At 45.7% G+C, this 22908-nt stretch overlaps 1 pseudogene; it reads right to left on the reverse strand.

Moving 5' to 3' along the window:
• Positions 1-17306: 17306 nt before the first annotated feature.
• On the reverse strand, positions 17307-18583 carry LOC146049533 (piRNA biogenesis protein EXD1 pseudogene; annotated as a pseudogene).
• Positions 18584-22908: the final 4325 nt, after the last annotated feature.

A 22908-nucleotide genomic window follows, 5' to 3' on the forward strand; every position in this document is an offset into this window, starting at 1 on the left:
TCATAAAATTGTTCAGTGTGCGTGCAGAATATCTTTCATGATCAGCTCAAGGGAAATTGTTTACCAGTATCTTTCATATCTTCTAGTTGGTAAGGGCCTTTAAAAGTTGAACATGAGCTGCAATAGTAATAATGACAGAACTTCGTCACCATCATTAACCAGTCTCCACTTAAATCAAATGCAAAAAAAAGAGAAAGTTCAGCACTAAAGGACATATCATGCAATACAGAAGTCATAGAATAGCTGGTGAAATGCCTGTGTTGACACCAACATATTGGTCAAAGAGAAAAGTAAAAACCCAAGTTACAGAACACATTTATAACACAGCAATCCCTTCAGGATCACGGCAGGGTGGGGCACCAGGGTATGAGTGCGTCAGGACTGCCCTGCCGATATTACCTATGTGGGCATCCCTAGCACCTACGGTGGTGTAGGCTTCGCCAAAGCTCTCAGCTAAAGGGGCATGGAGCATTTTCAACGTTTAAACTTAGGCATGGTGCCCTGCTAAAGCAGCCTAGTGTGAACACGATAACATTAAAAAGAAATGAAAAATTTTGACAACACACTCTCCAATCTTTTTGCAGAGGCAAATAGCATTGATCCAAAAGACCTTAACTTCGTGGGAATACAGAAAGTGTGTCATATTTGGAGAGGAGGAAAGTCAATACCAAAACTGATGAAAAATAAAATGAAATGGATGTTTCTGAAGACTCTTACTGAAGAGAGTAATTAAGCTAAATATCTTTCTACAAAAACTATCAGTTCTGCCCAGAAAGAAAGAGCACCACACTGCGTATAGGTACTTTTATATAAATACATACACTGTATTTTTTTTTATAGTTCTGGCACAAGAGATTATATCAATACAAAACTGACAAAATGTATTTAATCACATTAACAAGATACACTGACACATATCAACATAGGATTATTATTCAAACGATAATTGAACCATTGTCACGGCCCAGCCGCAGCATTTACCGGTCCGGACTGTTCTGTGAGGGTTGCAGTCCTTCCTCCCGGTGGTCCGTTGGATGGGTCTCACGCTGCTTGCCTTCCTCCCTGCTCTCAGGTGTTAGGCACGCCAGAGTGCACTGCAGGGTATTTACAGGTCTGCACTCCGGGCGCCATTTTGTGTAAGTCCCCAGGCAATGCCCGTCCCTCCAGCCAATCAGGGCAGCCCGAGAGTTACAAAGTCAGCCAATTTCTTAATAAACTGGTGCCAGAACAACACTAATGATCCTTCTGTGAGGATCTGCGTCCTGAGCTCCCTGCTGAATTCAGTGTACACTTGGTATAAGCTGCCTGAATCTTCCCTTCAGTTCCCAGCCAGTTCCCTGTACATCATTCTCATCTGTTCAGTAGTGATTCTTCCGGTCCAGACTCCTGGTTATTCCTCCAGTGCACTCCGCAGTTATCCCCCCAGTCCGGTCCAGATTCCTCAGTTATCATGCCATTCAGAAAAAAAGGGGGTGTGTGAAACCGCGCTTTTACCTACTATTATGCAATAGGCCTAGGTAAAAAATATACAGTACATTTATTAAAAATACACTTTTACGCGGTAAAAGTCTGGCGCGAGGCCAATAATTTGGTAAAATTTACTGATATTGAAATGGATCACCCCTTATCAGATTATAAAAACTTTGGGGAGCTAAGGGCCCTCCAGCCAGATGTAGTATGGGAACCCTACGGAGTTATGGCGGTTAGTCAGCTCTACACCCCTTTGGGGATGAAGTCTTTTATGCAATTGGCCGAGGAGTGTGTAATACCAAAATCTTTTTTTTTTCGGTTCCTGCAACTAAGAAGTGCCTTAGACGCACAATTTAAAAATAGAACCCCAAACTTTTCGGTATCCCCAATTAAGAAGGAACTAATAAAGGGGGAAAAAAAGAAAAGGAGTCTCCAGTAGAGATGTGCGGGCTCGGATTTCAGAGATCCGAGCCCCCACGGACGTCATCATTCCGAGCCCGATTCCGAGCAGCGCTCGGAGATTCCCGCCTGACTCGGTCCGTCCGCGTGATTAGAACGTCATCTCCCGGCGTCGGATTTCGCGAGGCTTTATAAGCAGCTGCCGCGCCCCGCCATCTTCACTCCAGTCAAGTAGTGGGTTGGGAGAGGGTGTGTTGGTGCTGCTGCTGGGGCTTAAACTTGAGCTTGACCTTGAGCTTTTGCAATCGCTGGTGCTGTCTCTCAGTACTGCTGTGTAGTAGTCTAACTGTGTACTTGTAGTACTACTGTCTCCTCTGTGCGGTCTACCTCTGGTGTGCTGTGCTGCCTGTAATTGATTATTTTATTTGCTGGGGCTGTCTCCCTCAGTGCTGCTGTGTACTCTGTTCTCAGCTTAGGACAACAGTCTAACTGTGTACTTGTAGTACTACTGTCTCCTCTGTGCGGTCTACCTCTGGTGAGCTGTGCTGTAATTAATTATTTTATTTGTTAGGGCTGTCTCCCTCAGTGCTGCTGTGTACTATGTTCTCCTCTGCTTAGGAGAACAGTCTAACGGTGTACCTGCCTGTAGTACTACTGTCTCCTCTGTGCTGGGGCATACCTCTGGTGCTGTGCCATTTATTATATATATAATTATTAATTATATTAAAATATAAATATATATAGTCCACTGGTGCTGCACTGCTGCCTGCACTGAATCTGCCAGTCTGGCGGTCTGTGGTCTGGGGCTCACTGGCTAATAAATAATTAAATACTGCCTGCCTAATAAATAATTAAATACTGCCGTATATCTCTACCTTTGTGGTCTGGGGCTCACTGGCTATACTGCCGTATGTACCGTCTGGTCTGGGGCTCACTGGCTAATAAATAATTAAATACTGCCGTATATCTCTACCTTTGTGGTCTGGGGCTCACTGGCTATACTGCCGTATGTACCGTCTGGTCTGGGGCTCACTGGCTAATAAATAATTAAATACTGCCGTATATCTCTACCTTTGTGGTCTGGGGCTCACTGCCTATACCGTTCTACCGTCTGGTCTGGGGCTCAACCAATGCTAGTGATGGTTACGCATGCCCTATAGCATCACCATGGGCAGCTAAGTTTTCCAGCGCTGCATGGAGCAACAGTTCGCTGGCTCTCCCTGTGACATCATCGCTGTCAGCATTCCTTATCTGCACAGCCGGGTCCATCAGTTACTGCCACTGCTGCAACCAATGCTAGTGATGGTTTACACATTACATTACATCTTCCATCTGCCACCTTAAAATTGATTAGCCCCCTCCCCTACACCCATTATCAATGATTTAAGAGACGACTGGTAATAAATGAATAATAATTACAAAATTAAACAATCAGATTACATTAAATAATCATAATCACACAATCAAGCCAGATAGGGGTCTTGGATGTTAAAGTGATCAAAACAGTTACACACTTGCAGACAAACTCTGTGCTGCACAAAATGCCCACCGCTCCTTGGCTGCACATGGTAAACAGTGCATGATCAAGCCAGATAGGGATCTTTTATGGGCCTATTTTTTTAAACTGCCATCCTGTCTGCCGCTGCAGTGCCACTCTTACATGAGCCACGTGTTTGTGCCGCACACTTGTATGGCTTAGCATAGTTATCCAGCTACCTTGGTGCAAACTTTTGACCTAAAAACAATATTGTGAGGTGTGAGGTGTTCAGAATACACTGGAAATGAGTGTACATGAATGTTATTGAGGTTAATATGGCGTAGGAGCAAAAAAAACCCACCAAATTCTGCGATTTTAGCCGTTTTTATGCTTTTTTAACAAAAAAATCAGAACCCAAAACCCCAAAAAATCCAAACACAAAACACTTAGGAGGTGTTTTGCCAAAACCCATTAGAACCCAAAACCTCAAGGTAATCAGAACCCAAAACCCGAAAAGTGGCCGGTGCACATCTCTAGTCTCCAGGATGTACGGGATGTTAATGGAAACAACGGGTGTAGACGTACTGGATAAACTCAGTCAAAAATGGGAAGTCGATGTTGGTTCACTCTCGGCAGAAAAATGGGTAATGGCTAAAGCCTCAGCACAACGTGCGACAAACTCGATAAAAATGCAACAAGTGCAACTATATATCTTGCATAGATCTTATTTGTCCATGACGAGATTGGTACATATGGGGGCCAGGACATCCCCCGTATGTCCCAAGTGAGATAGGGTCATTTTGGCACCTGATTTGGGATTGCAGAGTGTTGAAAATATTCTGGGGCAAAGTGATACATACCCTGATCCAGACCGGCATCCCTGAAACTATACTAAACCCTAAAAGTTGTATACTGAGTATCTGTATAGATAGAACAATAAATAAGAACGATAAGACATACATATTCAATATGTGTGCACTTGCTAAAATGTTGATCGCTAGAACTTGGTTGGCCAAAGATGGCCCAGAACACACAGTATGGATAGCACTGGTTAATTATACAATATTACAGGAGAAATATATATATATTTAAGTAGAAATAATGTACATCTATATAATAGTATATGGCACAGATGGTTGGAATCCAGCTATGTAACACAGTAGAATCACAATATTAGATAGTAGGATGGAAAACATGATCAATCACTTTGTTTAAAAAAAAAAAAAAAAACACTACAATGAAATAATTATTAAGAAAACTATCAAGAAAATTGTTAATCACAATGTCACATAGGTTGAAAAATTTGGTAGATATACACGGTGGTTATGAAAAATGGACAAGATCAGTTAGCGCTCAATATTATGGAATAATGAACAGATACGTAAAATCATCATTGGGGCAATGTGTAGAAATAATAAACTGGATGCAAATTAAAGTTATATGTACAATGCACACATGTAAAAAGCCTCCTATATATCCCATTAACTAGATTAACGTTATCCTGCAATATGTCATCTCGCTGTCCTCTGGTAACACCCAAAAGGGTTGGGTTATGGTGTCTTCTTTTTTTTTTTTTTTTTTTTATTCTTTTTTTGTATATTTAGTGCATCACCTGTAATGTTGGTACACTGTTATATGTATGTAATGTTATATGTGTTGTCCAGCTGCAAAATGATATAACCTGATTATAAGCTATTTGACTTTGGTGATAAATGCAAGCTGGATTTTAAATGTTATATAAACAATAAAAATTATAGTTAAAAAAAAAAATACACTTTTAAAATATACTGCATATATAGATATATGGAATAGCTGGTACTGAATGATAAATGATAAAAAAGTGGAGCCGTGATAGTCACCCAATTTTCTCAAAGATTATAGTCTCAGTGTTCGTTCCTATAGATGCTTCCTGGTATTGTCCCAATAGATGTTTGCCGATACTGGACAGTAGGAGTGATGTAGTCCTCCATTCTAGGGAGCCCCTGTTGGTATAGGGCTCAACCTGGTTTGTTGGTACATTGTGCTGGTTTGGTACGGCTGCTGGGATATTTGTTCTGGAAAGCTGGTCCGGTCACAATGAGATGGCTGAGTCTGGGTTCCAATAGTGGGTGTCAGGGATCCACCACACCGACGTGTTTCGCTCTTAGGGCTTTTTCAAGATAATGTCTAGTGTATAAACATCTTTTACTATTTGGAATATTGATATTCCGTTTCCGGACTTCCGGTTACATCATATCCGGTATCTGTGAGCCGCATATGCATTCCACTCGAGCCGACAATGAAGTAGTGCATACAAGCTTTGTATGCCCTTAATCAAAATGGCGATTTCCGTACGAACTGTTTGGAAAAGGGAAAGGAAAAATGATGGTCCATGAGATAGGGGATTCCTGAGTAATTAGGGGAGATGTAGTTTCGGTGATATTTGCATCTATATAACCGTGTTTAACTCGACGGCTTCATTTAGCCCTCCTGGATGTATAGAGTCCATCTTATACATCCAGTATACCTCCTGTCTGCATAAAATTTTATAACGGTCCCCTCCATGTGGGGTTCTCTTGATGTGTTCTAGCCCTATCAATCTTAGGCTCCTCAGATCTCCCGCATGGTGCTCATGGAAATGTCTAGAGACACTATGGGTGACATTCTATGGGATGAGATAAATGCGCATGTTTTTTTTGCGCACCACATCGCCGCTATTCGCCCTTTTTCAAATCGCATTTTTTGGTACAAATTCACATATTTAATGGGATGCGCTTTGGAGGCTGAAAAGTGCGAAGTGGTGCGATTTGCGGCGAAGTGGTGCGAATTTAAGTCACAAAAAAGTGCGATTTATTACGCCGGTCATGTGCGAGTTTTGGACCAACCGAAGTGCGATTTACAAAACTGTCTCCGCATGACTAAGAACCCCCCAACCTATTGGCCCACCTCTGTCCCCTCCATTATGCATCACACCCCCTATATAAAGGGGCACTGGCGCCATTTCACTCTTTGATAGGAAGTAAGGAGCATGGAGAGGAGCAGTGGCAGTGTGAGTAGAGGAAGAGGTGTTGGTGGCAGAGTGAGGAGTGGCAGAGGGAGCAGTGGCAGAGTGAGGAGTGGCAGAGGGAGCAGTGGCAGAGGGAGCAGTGGCAGCAGCCAGCCAAGTGGGAGAGCCAGCAGTGTGGCAGGCAGCATGGCCACAGCAAGGCCAGCCCCAGGCCATGCCCTGGGCGTCCAGCCCCAGCAGGAGGAGGTGGAGGATCCGCTGGCATCCCCATCCTATAGCCAATACCTTGACCATACCATACAGCAGCTGCAGGAGAGCCACATGTCAGAGGTGGAGGAAGATGGTGGTGAGGAGGAGGAAGACACTGGCATGGAGGAGGAGGGGTACATGGCTGGAGTCGAAAATGAGGAGGAGGTAGAAGCTGGCCGCACAAAAAGTGTCCGAAAGGTTCGATTCTCCTATGACGAAAATGCTGCACTTGTCCGGGCTATCATGCCAGTGTTTGACCGGTTACTCGGGAAAAGTCACCACAAGACCACTGCACAGCGCAAAAGGGCTATGTGGAAGGACATCACCCAGGCGGTCAACGCTGTAAGTCAGCACAAGCGCCTGGTCAGAAATGTAAAGAAGAGATTCAACGACATCAAAAGGCAGTTGAAAAGTAAAATGGCCATGGAGTTGGAGGAGGCCACCAAGACTGGCGGAGGAAGCCCCACCACTGTGTGCTACACATCGTATGAGGTGAAGTTGAAATGCATCATACCCCCTGAGGTCCTGCCTGGCATGCACGTGGCGGATACCGATAGGCCGCAAACGCCATCCAGAGCTGGTAAGTGTGACCACATGCAATCTTAAATAAACATGCCAATGCTTTCTAACTGTATTCATCACTTGAATTGTTATGCTAAGTAAAGTGCTGCTGTGGAACTACATAACCCAGCAAGCTCATGCACAAGAAATTGCCTGCTCCTACTTTCAAATTGCTCATAATGCTGGGCCTTGTAGTTCCACAACTGCTCATATTGATTAACACTGTAACATTCTTTCTAGCAGCCTAACATGTATGTGGCCAAAAACCCAGAGGTGTACTGGTGGTTTAGCTGCCATGCCTACATACCACAGATTATCCAATAGTTGTCATGTGTACAATAGTTTAATAATAATCTAACAAAAAAATCTTTGGGTTTAAAAAAAAAAAAGGTGGTGAAGAAATAATGCAGTCCTTATCCAAAGGGTATTGTCCATTATTGTCATTTCAATGCATGTTTGCCGAAAATGCTTAGCCATTGCAAGGTCCATAATGCCTGCCCATCTTTCCTTGCACAGATTGTCCATCCCGAAGTGCTCACGCATCCAAGACAAGAAGGCCCGTTGCTGCAGAATCTGTGGAAGCAGGTAAATGAACAAAAAACACACCATTACACATACAGTACACACACCCATGTCACATCAACAATATCTCACACTACATTCATCTCCTGCTGCTACATTGCAACGGAAATGAATGTAATCTGAGCTAGCCATGTGACTTATTACTAATGTCAATGTTACATGCTCTATCGGGGTACATGTGTAAGTACATAACACCCCTAGGTATGTGCGTCCAGCATCTCAAGCCCTTTCTAAAACAGTACAGAAGAGAGTCTGGCCTATATATGCATCAGTACTTACCTCTTCATCTGTATCCACAGGTACTATACAACTAGGGACAGACCAAACAGATTCTTCAATGATGGTGTTGGACGAAATGGACATCATTCTTGAACCGGTGGAGACCTTTGCGGCAGAGGAAGAAATACAGACCTCATCACAGTGATCTTCCCCCAAGTGGGGTGTCTCCCAACCCACCCCCACCCACCAACACAACCCATACAGCCGCTTCGGCTTCCCAAGTAGCTAACTCCTTGGTCAATTTCAAGGACAAACAAATAGAATTCATGGCCTCCCAAAGCCTGCAAATAGGTAACATCCAGGGGTACATGCGTGACACGTTTCTTCAATTACGCAAAATTGCACATAGTGTACGGGTAGGTGTAGGCACTCATGTGCGCATTGCTAACAGCATTGACACCCGTTTTGCAGATCTAACTTCTGCTGTGAGGGAACAGAATAGCCATATTGGCAGCCTTGCGCAAAGTATAGCTGCACTAAGCCAATCATGCACATCGCAGACCAATGCCTTAATAGGTATGCAGGCCCAACTACAGCATCTGGAAGCCAATGTCGGAGGTGGCGCAGCATCAACCCTCAGCAGTGTTTCTAGCACCCCAATTTGTGGCTCCCCCACTTCCCCACCCCGTCGGAGTATTAGGACCCGTGGTGGGCTGGGTGCAGGTTCTAGAAGTGGTGTAGGGTTGCCTGATGCTGGGAGAAGATAGCTCATATGTTTGATAGTTTTGTCATATGCAATACATCTTGTAACATCCCCCGACAGTTTTTATGTTTCACTTGCAAAAATGCAGATTGGTTCTCACATAGTAGACTGCAGTAAAAATGTCTAACCGCATACCATTGTGTCTGTGTATTATTTTAAAAACCATTAATGTGTGAATTATGACATATTGTAATGGTATATGACAATGGGATTGCTGTAAAGTAGTGTGGGGTAACTCGTGGCCCGTCAAAGGTTGTGGAACTACATATTCCAGCAAGCTCTGACACTCATGGTTTGGACTGTAATGGTTATAGTGTGTCAGGGTATGCTGGCACGTGTAGTTCCACAACACCAGTGAGCCATGTTTGACAGCAAACGTAATTCATACATGTATCAAATGTACTTACATGCTTGATACCAGCAAGGGATAGGTCAGCACCACCAGCTGCATCCGTTGGGCTCACGTGCGGGAATGCTGAGAGTGTATAGAAAGCCAACTTGTGGTCCTGCCACTCCAACTCAGAACTGGGGAATCTGATGTATGTGCGCCACAATTTCTTTAAAGCAAGTAACACTTGAGTAAAATGCTTAGAGAAAGTGGCCTGTGATACCCCCAAGGACCATGAGGTCACAGACTGAGTGGAGCCTGTGGCCAAATAGTAGAGGGCACACTTTAATTTGTGCAGCCCAGACACTGCATAGTTGCCTCCCCCAAAAGGGTCCAAATCATCTCTCACCTGCTCATATAAGTCCAACAGGTTAATGGGGTTCAGCCTAAACATCCCCACAACCTGTTGATCCGAGAGGGAGTCCAGGTACAGGCGAGCACAATACATACGTGGGGTACGCAGTAGTCGGGGGGCTACCTGGATCTGGCGCGCAGCTTCCTCCCTCCTGCGCAGCTCCTCCAAATGGGCCACATCACAGATAAGCAACTCCAAACCACTCTGCAAAATCTCCGTCTGAAACCCTCACAGGTGTCCTTAATGATGTTGGGGTTTATGTAGGGGTGTTTGTGAGTGAAAATGAGGGCACCTGTGCTGAAATTAACCATGTGTGCACTTGACCAAATTGAGTTCTGGGCCAAATCGCCAAACAGAACCTGATCTGAAATAAGTGCGAATATTAGACACCTAAAAAGTGCGATTTGAGAAAACGCAGTTCATTAAATAAGCGATTTGTATACTTTTCTGTACGAAAACATCTGGATGCGATATAAATGCGAATTAATCTCGCACTTTTGGTCCGCATGCCTTAACGCACATAAAATGTGATTTCAGTCCCTTAGCGCATCGTATTAAATTGGCGATTTGACGGAAAAATGCGATAGCGCCATTTTGTTTACTATTTATCGCCAAAAAACACAAATCGCATCCCATAGAATGTCACCCCATGTGTCTGTGTTCAAGGAAATGGACCTTGAGCTTTCTAGTTGTCCGTCCTATATAGTGAAGTTTACATTCGCAGCTCAACATGTATATGATCTATCTGGTATTACAGTTTATGCAACTGTTGATCTTAATACTTGTTCCCTCTTTGTCTTCTAAGGAATGACACCCCCTCATTTGGATGTGTTCGCATGTGATGCATCTAGTGGCACCACACCTGAAAAAGCCTTTAGGTTGTCCCCCCAGCCACATATTGGAATCTTCACCTCCAAGTGGGGGTGTGATGGTTTTGAGGAAGCTGGGGGCCAAGGAATTCTTTATAGTTCTATTCAAACAATGGTTTTTCTGGGATCACATCCACCAAGAGGTGGTCCTGTTTTAGTATCTTGTAATTTCTACTTACTATCTTCCTGATCTCATCTGAATGACTGTTAGATATGTAGGTGATCTGTTGATTTTTGTTATTAGATTGTTTTTGTTTGTTTTGTAACAGTGTATCTCTATCGAGGGATATTACTTCCTTTTAGGCTTTAGCCGTGATCTTTTCAGGGTATCCTCTCTGTGAAAACGATGCCACCATGTCCTCTGCTTGTTTCTCAAAGGTGTCCCTATTTGAGCAATTGCGGTACAACCGCAATAGTTGCCCTTTGGGGATCATGCCAGTCAGGTCCAGATTCCTGGTTATTCCTCCGGTACACTCCACAGCTATCCCACCAGTCTGGTCCAGATTCCTGGTAATTCCTCCGGTACACTCCACTGCTTTCCCGACAGTTCCGGTCCAGACTCCTGGTTACTTCTCCGGTACACTCAGGATCTATCCCACCAGTTCTGGTCCCGATTCCTGGTTACATCTCCAGTGCACTCAGCAGTTACCCCGCCAGATCCAGTCCAGACTCCTGACTACTGCCTGGGTTACTCTGCAGTGTTCCGTCACTCCCAATTCCATTTCAGTTACGTCCTCTTGGCCCTCTGGTTACGACCGGGTTACCGAGTTCAAGTTAACCGCCTTGACGAGACTGCATGAGTAGAAAGTACATTCGTCCTGCTACATTCAAACCACCCTCTGAGGACTTGCCAGAAAGCCCCATTGGTGACAACCATACTGTATCCATGTCCCTTCCACCTAGTTTGTCAGTCCCTATTTTAAATTAACAAAACTAATGCCAATTGTCATATCTGCTAAAAAGGTACCAGCACGGTATGAAACAAGTTAAGGCCCATACACACTGGGTGACTGAGCTGAAAGCGGCTCAAAACAGCAAGTTTGAGCGGCTTTCAGCTCAAAGCCGCCTAATTTGTATGGCCCGGCGATGAGTGGTGAGCGGTTATGCGCGCTCCCGAATCATCACCTGGAAAGCTGCTCATCTGCTGCTATTACCAGCAGATGAGCGGCTTTGAGGACGTTTTGCAAAGCGCTGCGCTATGCAAAGCTACCCTCTCCCTGCTGATGGCGCCAGGCAGGGGGACAGCTGCTCAGTGTGTATGCACTGAGCGGCTTTCCCCCCAGCGATGACAGTGATCATCACTGTCCATACACGCTGGGCATAATCACGTGTTTTAGTGGAACATCTTCTGGTTTCCAGCACAATGTGGAAAACAAGAGCAAAAGCAGTTAGATATTAATGCAGCATAAGGAAAAGCTGCAAGAACACTACAGAAATAATTTATTTATTTATTACGTTATTTATATAGCGCACTGACCAAAGTATTTTCATATCTGGATATTACCAGTGGATTGTTTTTGGTCTCCTTGATTTGGCACTGCAGTATACTGTACCTTTACCTTTGAAAATCAGCAACACCAAGCTACCACTGAGTCTCCACAGCTCTGCTGTGTATATTGCAATGAATATGTGCAAGTTAGTTGTTGAAGGTTAATATTTTGCTAAAGGTAGGAGTTGCATGGTTCAAGAACATAAAAATTACTTTGGGGGAAATGCTTTAAAAGGAACTTTTTGGGATGGACACATTTTCATAGAGCGTTTATAGAAAACATTGCTGAAATGTGCTAGTCCCATGAATGATTTGTTAGAATGTATTCCACAAAATATAAAAGCATTTTAACAGTTTAGGTAAGCTAAATATTATTACTGGAAGCAAATATATCTGCTCTTTTCTCGCAAGATCCGAACCCTATATAGGGACAGCCTTGTGGGCCATCTTCACCACAGTCTAGGAGATTCGAAGAGGGAGCACGTCCTGGCTGTCTTGCCACCTGCATGCTCACTCTCCCGCCCAGCTGCCTGTGCCTCAAGCTGCTTATCCGATTCCTCACTGTAGTAGTTTTAACTACTACAGTACAGTTCCTCCTACTTCTGTTCTGTAGTCCATTCCAGTGGCACTGACAGAGTCTGTGCCATATACTGTATATATATATATATATTATATGTAATATATGTATAATTTGTGACAGAACAGTGTACAATGTAAAAAAATATTTTTCTGATTTTTTTTCTGGATCTGCTGTGTGTGTGACAGGGTACAATACTCTCCTGTGCCACCAGCATAATGTGTATTTTTCAAATAAAGGGTTTTCAAATATAATCACTTGTTTTTTTTTCATTCTCCTCCACGTGTGTGGTTTAGGGGTATACTACGCTCCTGTACCACCAGCATAATATAATTGTCAAATAAAGGGGTTTAACAAGTTATTGATCCTTTATATTTTTTCTGTCCTTGCTGCCGTGTGAGTGTGTACATTACTCTCCTGTGAAGGCCGCATAATTTTTTTCCAATAAAGGGGTTATTAATAATCCTTTACATTTTTTCCTACTGTGCCGTGTGTGTGGTTAGGGGTACACTATGCTCCTGTGCCGCATATTTTATAACTCGAGAAAGATAATGGAGAACAAAAATATGGAGGCTCCAATAGTGAAAGAACAAGAACCACTTCCTCCTAGTGCTAAAGCTGCTGCCACTAGTCATGACATAGAACATGAAATGCCATGAACGTTGAATGCAAAGGTTGATGCCCACGGTCATCTTAGAGGGCATGTAAAATCCAAAATGGCAAAGTGCCACAGCAACAGCATCTCCAAAATGCCAGCTCCTTACAAGGCAGACTACTCTGTGTTTCAACAGTATTAATAAGAGGCACAATGCCGTCAACGTCTTAGAGAAACTGAGGGAAATCATCTTGCAGTGGCTTACCCCACTTGGGGATTTGTGGTGTCGGACAACGCCAGTAACATTGTGGCATTACATACTGTATTGGCAATTTCCAACATGTGCCATGTTTTGCCCACACAATTAATTTGGTGGTGCAGCATTTCCTAAAAAGTATCACATTAGTTTTTTTAACTAGATAAATAATTGATACAGATGGAGTATGTCCCATCCTTGCAGGGGATGGCGCTGGCGTTGCCATTTGGTCTATCTATAATACTTTAACTGACCCGGCATATACTGGGTCACCTAAGTGTCCATCTCCGTGCTTTGCTCCGCCCCCAGGGCCGGCGCTACCCGCTCAGCAGAGGATGCAAAGCAGGGAGGCGCCAGCCTGCATAGGCGCTCCCCTTGCCTTTGCTATCCTGCTGCTGACGCTGCGCCTAGCCTGACCTGAGACTCTAGAAGGCAACCTGCGGCTCCGGCGGCTCCCTCCGTCCCCCGACTCCTCTCTCCTCGCCGCACTCACCCCTACCCCTTGCCTGCCCGACAATCAATCGAGCCAGCTGAGCGGAGCTGAAAGGAGAGCAGGGAGGCTGTGTAGAGCTGCATGTAGGTGGCGCTGCAGTGCACAGCTCTGAGTCCTCTGCTCTTCGGCAGTTCCAACTTCCTTCTACTCCGTGAGACAGTGACCACAGCACATGGGGCTGTTGACTATTCAGGTGTGTGTTCCCTGATGTGGGTGGTGGGGGCACCTTAAATAACTGTATATTGGCTCAGGGAGCATTAGGATATCTTTGCAGCTGCAGGGCATTTTCTATGATTGCTTGTGTGGTGTCATTCCTTTTAGTACATACCCTAATAACAAGTATGCTGTGTGTATGACTGTACTGTATATATACAGTTTGCTGTGTATGTGTCTTGTGTATGTTTAGGTGGGCATGTATGCTCTGTGTGTATTTATGGTACTTTTATGCCTAGTGTGTATGTATGGTGCGTGTGCTTGTATACCCTGTGTGTATGTATTGTATGTACAGTATGAGTGCCTGCCCTGTGTAAATGTATGTGTGAGTGTATGCCTTGTGTGTACATACTGTGTCTGTGTGCATGCATGCCTTGTGTGTATGTATGGTGTGTGTGCATGCATGCCCTGTCTGTATGTATGGCTTGTGTGCGTGCATGCCCTGTCTGTATGTATGGCTTGTGTGCGTGCATGCCCTGTCTGTATGTATGGCTTGTGTGCGTGCATGCCCTGTCTGTATGTATGGCTTGTGTGCGTGCATGCCCTGTCTGTATGTATGGCTTGTGTGCGTGCATGCCCTGTCTGTATGTATGGCTTGTGTGCGGGCATGCCCTGTCTGTATGTATGGCTTGTGTGCGGGCATGCCCTGTCTGTATGTATGGCTTGTGTGCGTGCATGCCCTGTGTGTGTGTATGTATGTATGGTGTGTGTGCTTGTATGTATGTATGTATGTATGTATGTATGTATTGTGTGTGCGTGGGTGTGTGCATGCCCTGCGGGTATATATGGTATGTGTGCGTGTATGACCCGTGTGTACATATTGTGCGTGCATGCCCTGTGTGTATGTATGATATGTGTGCTTGTTGGCCCTGTGTGTATGTATGGTACTTATATGCCTAATGTGTATGTATGGTGCGTGTGCTTGTATAACCTGTATGTATGTATGTATTCTATGTGTGTATGTGTGCATGCATGCCCTGTGGGTATATATGGTATGTGTGCCTGTATGCCCTATGTGTATGTATTTTGTGTGAGTGCATTCCCTGTGTATATGTATGGTATGTGTGCGTGTATGTCCTTTATAATTATGCTATGTGTATGTATGTGTTTACTATGGGACACCCCCCCCCCCCCCTCAAAATCCTGGGTTTACCCCAGCCACTTTATGGCAGGTGCCTCAGTCCTCAGTCTCCTCCCTCTACTTCCCACTCCCCTGTATCAGGTCCTCCCATGCCCTATGTATGCGCCTATGTACAGACAGAGTCCCTGTGCCCCTATAAAAATGTCCGCCTCAATAGAGGAGTGAGGCACTTGAGTGCCTCCTGCGCCTCTGTCAGGGTGCCTAGCGCTACCAGGAAGTGCTGATTCCAGGAGCGCTGGCATGCTGTGCCTCTGCATCCCCAGGAATGTAACTCCCCTGGCAACAAGCATGTAAACCACCAAAGCAACTAGCGTGTAGCAATCATAAAGCCCCTGGAGAGGAGCAAGTAATCCCTGGCAACGAGCATTTAACTCCTGGCAATGAGTGTGTAGGTAAGCTGAACTTATGTGGCATAATATGTTATGGGCATAACGGTGTGTGGCATGTGTCACGATCCGAGCTGTCAGACAGACTTTCTTACCAGCTAAGTGCCTCCGCAGGTTCAGCTTGCGGTCCAGACGTCATCTCTGCCGGCGTCCTGTCTGCCGTGCGCCATCACCGCTGCCATCCTCCAGTCTTCTCAGTGCTGCTGAGTCCGCGGCTGCGCGGCGCACCGCTCTCCTTGTCTCCAGTGACAGTACTCAGTGCACGTCAATCCATCCGTCCGCCGCCATTGCTCCCAGTATCCAGCATGGTGTGCACAAACACACTTTCCCGCCATAGCAGACATGGGGGCTGCCATGTTCTTCCCAGTCACATGTTTGCTCTGTCCAATCCTGAGGGTTCTGATCTCCCAGTCATACCTGCCCGGCCAATCCTGGCCACTCAGTGGGTATAAGTATGCTGGGAGCTCTCAGAACCTTTGCTAGTGCTTCAGTTGTCTCCAGTGTATGGTCAGCTGTCCTTGTCTCCGTGCAAGTGTATTTCCTGCTGGTGTTGTCTCCTATGCTGCAGTGTGTTCCAGGTTGTTCCATCTCCTGTGAAGTCCAGGTTATTCCATCGCCTGTGATCCTGCCTCTTCAGCCCAGCGACCAAGCCTAGCTCCGGGACTCTGGTCCTTCCGATGCTCCAGCATCACCCACCATTGATGTTCTATCATCGCCTGTAAAATCCGATACTCCGGATCTCCAGCTTCCAAGCTTCCGTCCGTCATTCCGGACCCACAGCTCCACATCCGATACTCCGGATCCGATGTTCCACCATCGATACATTCCATCAGTCATCTGTAAAGTATTGCTATCTGCATAGACTGTACCATTATTCCTGCATACTTTACTGCCTGTCATATTACAACCATCTGCTAATAAACTCGGTTGTATTTTACTCCTGACTACTCATTGGCTCCGGGTGCACTGTCGCGCATTCCATGCGCAAGGTTCCTCTCCAACCTCCCCGGTTCAGGTACCGGTCCAGGTCCCCACCAGAGGTCTCTGTCTCGTCGACTCAGACCCCTGGTGTGACAGCATGTCTAATAAACATTACAGTGTGTGCGGCATAACATGTAATGGCCATTATGGTGTGTGGTATAATATGTAAAGGGCATTACGGTGTGAGACATAATGTGTCATGGGCATTACGATGTGCGGCATAAAGTGTAATGGTCATTATGATGTGCTTAGTGCTGGTGCAGTATTTCTATAGAAGATCTATCGAGCGCAGGGTGTCTAAGGGCTCTACCTGGCACATCGTGCATAAGGAGCTCTAGTTGGAACAATGTTCATAAGTGGCACAGTGCGCACTGTGCGCCCTGTATTCAGTGTGTGTGTGTGTGTGTGTGTGTGTGTGTGTGTATGTATGTATGTATGGGTGGCAGGAGGTACAGGGACCTAATTCCTTTTCTGGCACAGGGAACCAAAATGTATAGTTACTACACTGATGCTACTGGGCACATGATGTGGCACTACGGGCATTATATAGCTTTTTTTCAGCGTCCAGATTTGTTACTTGCTGTCTCTTTCTAAAGTATAGGAGGGCGCAAATTTATAGTTTGCAGGAGGGCGCCGAACACCCTAGCACCGGCCCTGTCCGCCCCTCTGGAAACCCCCTTCGGAAAATCCTGCGTTTGCCCCTGTGTCCTGCTACTGAATCACACTTAGATAAGGTGTTACAGGTGTCTCCGGGAAGCCATTGTGCAGTGTTAATGGAAGCACTATACCTTAAGCACAGATAACTCACACATGACTGTTTCACAGACACTGTAATGCTGATGAAGGTATTCTGTATATTATTCCGGGAGCCTGGCACTGTCTCTCTCACCCTGCGTCACACAGTCGGATGCCGCTGGAAGACTACCTAAAAAGAGACAGAAGCGTGCAGGAGATGCTTGTGGTGGCCTACAAAATTGCTGGACACTTTCGCCATTCTGCCACTGCCTGCCGAAGGCTGGAGCGGCATCAAAAACTCCTCAACCTGCCCTGCCATCACCTCAAACAAGAGGTTGTTACGTGCTGGAACTCTACCCTCTATATGCTGCAGAGGATGGAGGGGCAGCAGCAAAAGGCCATTCAAGCCTACACAGCCACCTATGACATAGGCAAAGGGGATACAATAAGAAGGGGGGGGGGGTGTTATGTCTGGCCAGTAGGTTCCCTCTCCTTTGCAGCTCTGCAGTGCAGCTATTCCATTCATTGGCCTCTCTTTTTCACCCAGGCAAGAAACCCTTGCTTGGCCATTGACTATGTATTTGTGTATTGCTTCCTCTCGCCTAACTTGCTGTAAAACAGAAAGTTGCTGAAGTTCTTTTTAAAGCTCAGAGCAGATCTCAGTGCTGCCCAAATCATCCACTGCTCCTTGGCTATACATATTTAAATACCCATCAACCAACCATGTAAAATCAGCTAATATGGCATCCAACATTCCTAGGCGCAGAGCCAAGAGGTGTAAAACTTCCAAAACCAATACTTTCAGCAAATGTGGAGACATTGGGCAATCAAGCCATATATTGGGATTATCCTTTATTAAAGTTTGCTTGTAAGTCAGGAATGAAACTTGTAAAGACGTCATGTTGAGATGTCGAGTCAAACATTCCTTAAGAGAACAGTACGATTAGGAAGGAAGCCCCCGGTTTCCATGAAGAACAGGTATACATCTCCTACCTGTGTATCAAAGACATTGCTAAGAACAATCCCATATTTGTGGGACAAGACATCCGCCAGCCAGCGACGGTCATGGACCACCTTTAGAGTGCTTTTGTCTTCAAGCACCATTTGTAGCCGGTTTCTGAAAACTCCAGGCCCCAAGGAGAAGGACATCACAAAGATAAAGGCATCATTTCGTAGCCACCTGCAGCCAGCACAACTTTCCATGGCGACACAAGTTCAGTCCCACTGCACCTAAGCTCAGGACTTTCTGGCTCTGTAGATGTCGAACTGCAGGACCAAGCATAGGCTGAAACTGGTCTATCACAACATAGTTTGTATCTTCATCCTCAACTGCGCGTTTAATGGCCTGTAGGATACGGTCATGCATCCCATGCGGTGCAGGTAGATCAGGCACTCTCATTTCCCTTACAGAGAGAGAGAGAGAGGGTGCAAATGCACTATGCGATCATTACATTATAATATATAATAAGAGTATATAATAAGAGGTTGTTGGTATATCATTGGCCAGTGATAATGGCCTGCCCACAAATCGTCCAGGTCACCTCTTGTCAAGCAGGTCCCTAACACTATGGGGTCACCACCTGGGATGCAGGGAACCCCGAAACATGATCCAGCTAAGGACCCCCCCAGGGCATCACAATAAAGAATTGTAATAGTAAAGTGGTAAAATCATAAGTATGTTTGGAGGTAGAGAGTGTGTGGGTACTTATGTATTATCTGGGCTCCCATGTTAAATGCACCCCATTTTTTCATACCCCTACTATCCAACTATGCATGGAGTTGATTTTATATAGTGTGGCGACGCGGTCTCATAAGAAAAACGGGAGCCCAGATATTACATAAGTACCGAGTGTGTGGGAAAAAAAAGAGTGCATACATAAATAATACACAAACATGATATAAAAAGTGACTGTGTATTTAAGTTGTGATGCCCTGAGACAGTCCAGCCAGAGCAGCCTGGGAGCCCCACGCCCAGATGCCAACCCCAAATTTTCTGACACTATATACAAATAAATAGGACTTACTTGGAATTATGCCTCTGTCTGTCTCAGTGGTGGGGGAGGGGTGCCAATCTAGATGAGGCATTCTCAGACCTCAGATGTGTATTTCTACACATATACATAGTAGGGAAAAGTGGATCTAAATGGCACACCCTCAGTAATGAAAGGTGCCATCTGCTGAGAAAAAAATGGTTTAAACAGAGAGAGAGAGGGTGCAAATGCAGTATGCAATAATTACATTATAATATATTACTATTCTTTATTGTGATGCCCTGGGGGGGGGGTCCTTAGCGGGATCATGTTTCGGGGTTCCCTGCAACCCAGGTGGTGACCCCATAGTGTTGGGGACCTGCTCGACAAGAGGTGACCTGGACGATTGGTGGGCAGGCCAATATCACTGGCCAATAATATACCAACAACCTCTTCTTATATATTATAACGTAATGATCGCATAGTGCATTTGCACCTCTCTCTCTCTACGGGCAGTATTCAATGAGAAAAGTTCTCCGTGTTTTGTGGAGAACTTGTGCTTTGTTCGCCTTGGACGGAGCATTTTGCTCTCCAAAAGCGAGCAACCCTATTCAATGTGAAATGTTCTCCGTCTTTCTAAGTGATTTTCTCCGTGTCTCTCCGTGTAGCAATTCTCCATCTTTTGATGGGGAGCTGGAATGTGAACTTTTAAACTAAAAGGTTTTTTTAAGAAATTTTGGTGTCAAAAAATCATTTTTTTTTTCTGTAAAGGGGCATGTTATTTTTATTCATGTGCTTATAGCACATGAATATATATTTAATTTAAAAAAAAATCTTTTTTTTTTTTTTTACACAGTGCAGCCAGCAGGGGGCCGGAGCGCTCGAGCCGCTCATTACATATTCATATATTCACTGCACCCGATCGTTAGTATGCATGAACGGGTGCAGTGAATACTGGGTCCCCCGCTGGCTATAGGGGGGGGGGGCAGGCTGTGCTGCCTGGGTCCCCGGAGAGCCCCCCTCCTCTCCACATTCCTCTGGAGCAGCCAGGGAGACTTTAATCTCTCTGGCTGCTTCCGGCTCCCTGAAAGCTCCCTGCTCCCTGCAGGGGTTAAGACTCGCCGCGAGTGGCAGCGAGTCTTAACCACATTGAATAGAGGGAGCAGGAGTGGCAGCGAGCCCTCCGGAACACGGAGAGTGCATGGAGAGTGAAATAAAACGCTCTCCATGCACGGAGAACTTGGTCATTGAATACTGCCCTACGTAAACCATTTTATTCTCAGCAGATGGCACCTTTCATTACTGAGGGTGTACAATTTAGAGCCACCTTTCCCTGCTCTCATTTCCCTGTCAGGTTTCCCAGCATCTTCAACGCTCACTGTGGTGGAGGATTTAACGCATCTTCAACGCTCACTGTGGTGGAGGATTACTTTGGTGACAGCATCCAAGTAGACATGTCAGACAGTCCTTACCTGTACTGGCAGGAAAAAAAGGCAGTTTGGAAGCTCTACTTCACATGTGATGTTGCTATGGGCAACCAATCAGAATCTACTACTTATTTATTTAGCACCCTCTAGAAGATAATAGACAGGATCTGATTGGTTGCCCATAGCAACATCACATGTGTAGTAGAATACACATCTTCGTAAATTTCCCTTACTGTGTACTTCGAAAGAATTTTTAGTGCAGCAGGGAACCTGGTCATTAAGCGGCGTAGAATGTTGCTTCCGCAAAATGTAGAGATGATGTTCATCAAAATTAATTGGATGAGGACGACATCTTGCCTCTATAGAGCCAGTTTGTACAGTACAGGGAGAGGTGACTTGCTTTTTTTTTTTTGTGGGGGCCCAAATCAACCAATTATTTTAGCCACAGTCGACCCAGTCGCTGAAATGATTGTTTTTTTAAAGTGTGCATGTCCTTTTTACGCAACTTAAGGGTGGGTGTGAGGGGCCCATGTACAATGCCATCTTGCACCTCTTTTTTTGCCATTATGTGGTTTTTGGGCCTAGTTTTTCAAACTGCCATCCTTTCTGCTACTGCAGTGCCCCTTCTAGATGAGCCATGTGTTTGTGCTGCACACTTGTGTGGCGTAGCCTAGTTATCCAGCTACCTTGCCCTAAAAACAATATTGTGAGGTGTTCAGAATATACTGGAAATGAGTGCTAATTAATTTTATTGAGGTAAATAATAGTGTAGGAGCAAAAAAACCCCAAACATCTGCAATTTTAGCAGTTTTATGCTTTAAAAAAAATCAGGGTACTCTTTACCTAGATGGGCGCCAGCGATTGAAATCGCGGGCGTCGGGGGTAAAAATCGCGGGCAAATCGCGGGTACATAAAAATCTGCTACCCGCGATGACCGCGATTTTCCCATAGGGAACAATGTTAAAAAGGCTGATTGAGCGCGATTTTCATGTAAAATGCCTCAATGCCCGCGATTTGGCCATAGGAATCAATGTTAAATGGGCTACAGAGCCCAAATAGGCACAATTAACCCTTAAATGTCCCCCCAAATTTTTAACGCCACCCCATGATCCACGCCAACCCGAAGCGTGGCGAGCGCAGCGAGCATGCGAGGGGCGGCGGTACGCGTCCTCCGACCTTTTCATGCCCTACTATCCACGTCGGCGTGGAGTTGAGAATAGAATAGTGTGGCGAGCGCAGCGAGCCACCGAGCCCGAAGCGTGGCGAGCCCCGCGAGGGGACGCGGATACCTTCACAGTTATACGTGTCCCCTCGCGGGCTTCACAGGTGTCCGTGGCGACGCGGACACCTGTGAAGCCCGCGAGGGGACGCGTTTACCTGTGAAGGTATCCGCTGCGCTCGCCACGCTTCGGGCTCGGTGGCTCGCTGCGCTCGCCACACTATTCTATTCTCAACTCCACGCCCACGTGGATAGTAGGGCATGAAAAGGTCGGAGGACGCGTACCGCCGCCCCTCGCGGGCTCGCTGCGCTCGCCACGCTTCGGGTTGGCGTGGATCGTGGGGTGGCGTTAAAAATTTGGGGGGACATTTAAGGGTTAATTGTGCCTATTTGGGCTCTGTGGCCCATTTAACATTGATTCCTATGGGCAAATCGGGTCCATTGAGGCATTTAACAGTAAAATCGCGTCCGTCGGGCCATTTAACATTGATTCCTATGGGAAATCGGGTGCATCGCGTCGCGGGCATCGCGGGTACATTTATGGACGGCCGCGACGCGACCGACGCGATTTCCATGTTTAACATGGGTTTCAATGGGAAATCGCGGGCATCGTGTCGGTCGCGTCGCGGCCAGACATAAATGTACCCGCGATCCCCACGACGGGCGCCCTTCTAGGTAAAGAGTACCAAAATCAGAAACCAAAACCCAAAACTAGGAAATGTTTTGGAACAGATCCAGATCCTAAACAATGCCCGAGATACAGACCCAAAACACGTTTCAGAAAACACAAAAAGCGCCCAGTGCACACCCATACTTTAAAGATGCTCAATCTGTAGCCTCTGTCCTTGCATATTTAGAGACATTTATTTATTTACAGTTTCTTATATAGCGCATCCATATTCCGCAGCGCAGAATATTTTAACATTCACATCAGTCCCTGCCCCAGTGGAGCTTACAATCTAAATTCCCTACCACATATACACGCACACAGACATTCTAGGGTTAATTTTGATGGGAGCCAATTAGCCTACCAGTATATTTTTGGATTGTGGGAGGAAACCGGAGTACCCGGAGGAAACCCACACAAGTACGGGGAGAATATACAAAG

The sequence above is a fragment of the Crinia signifera genome, chromosome 12, assembly GCF_055691185.1.
Source record: "Crinia signifera chromosome 12, ASM5569118v1, whole genome shotgun sequence".
NCBI classification, from domain to species: domain Eukaryota; kingdom Metazoa; phylum Chordata; class Amphibia; order Anura; family Myobatrachidae; genus Crinia; species Crinia signifera.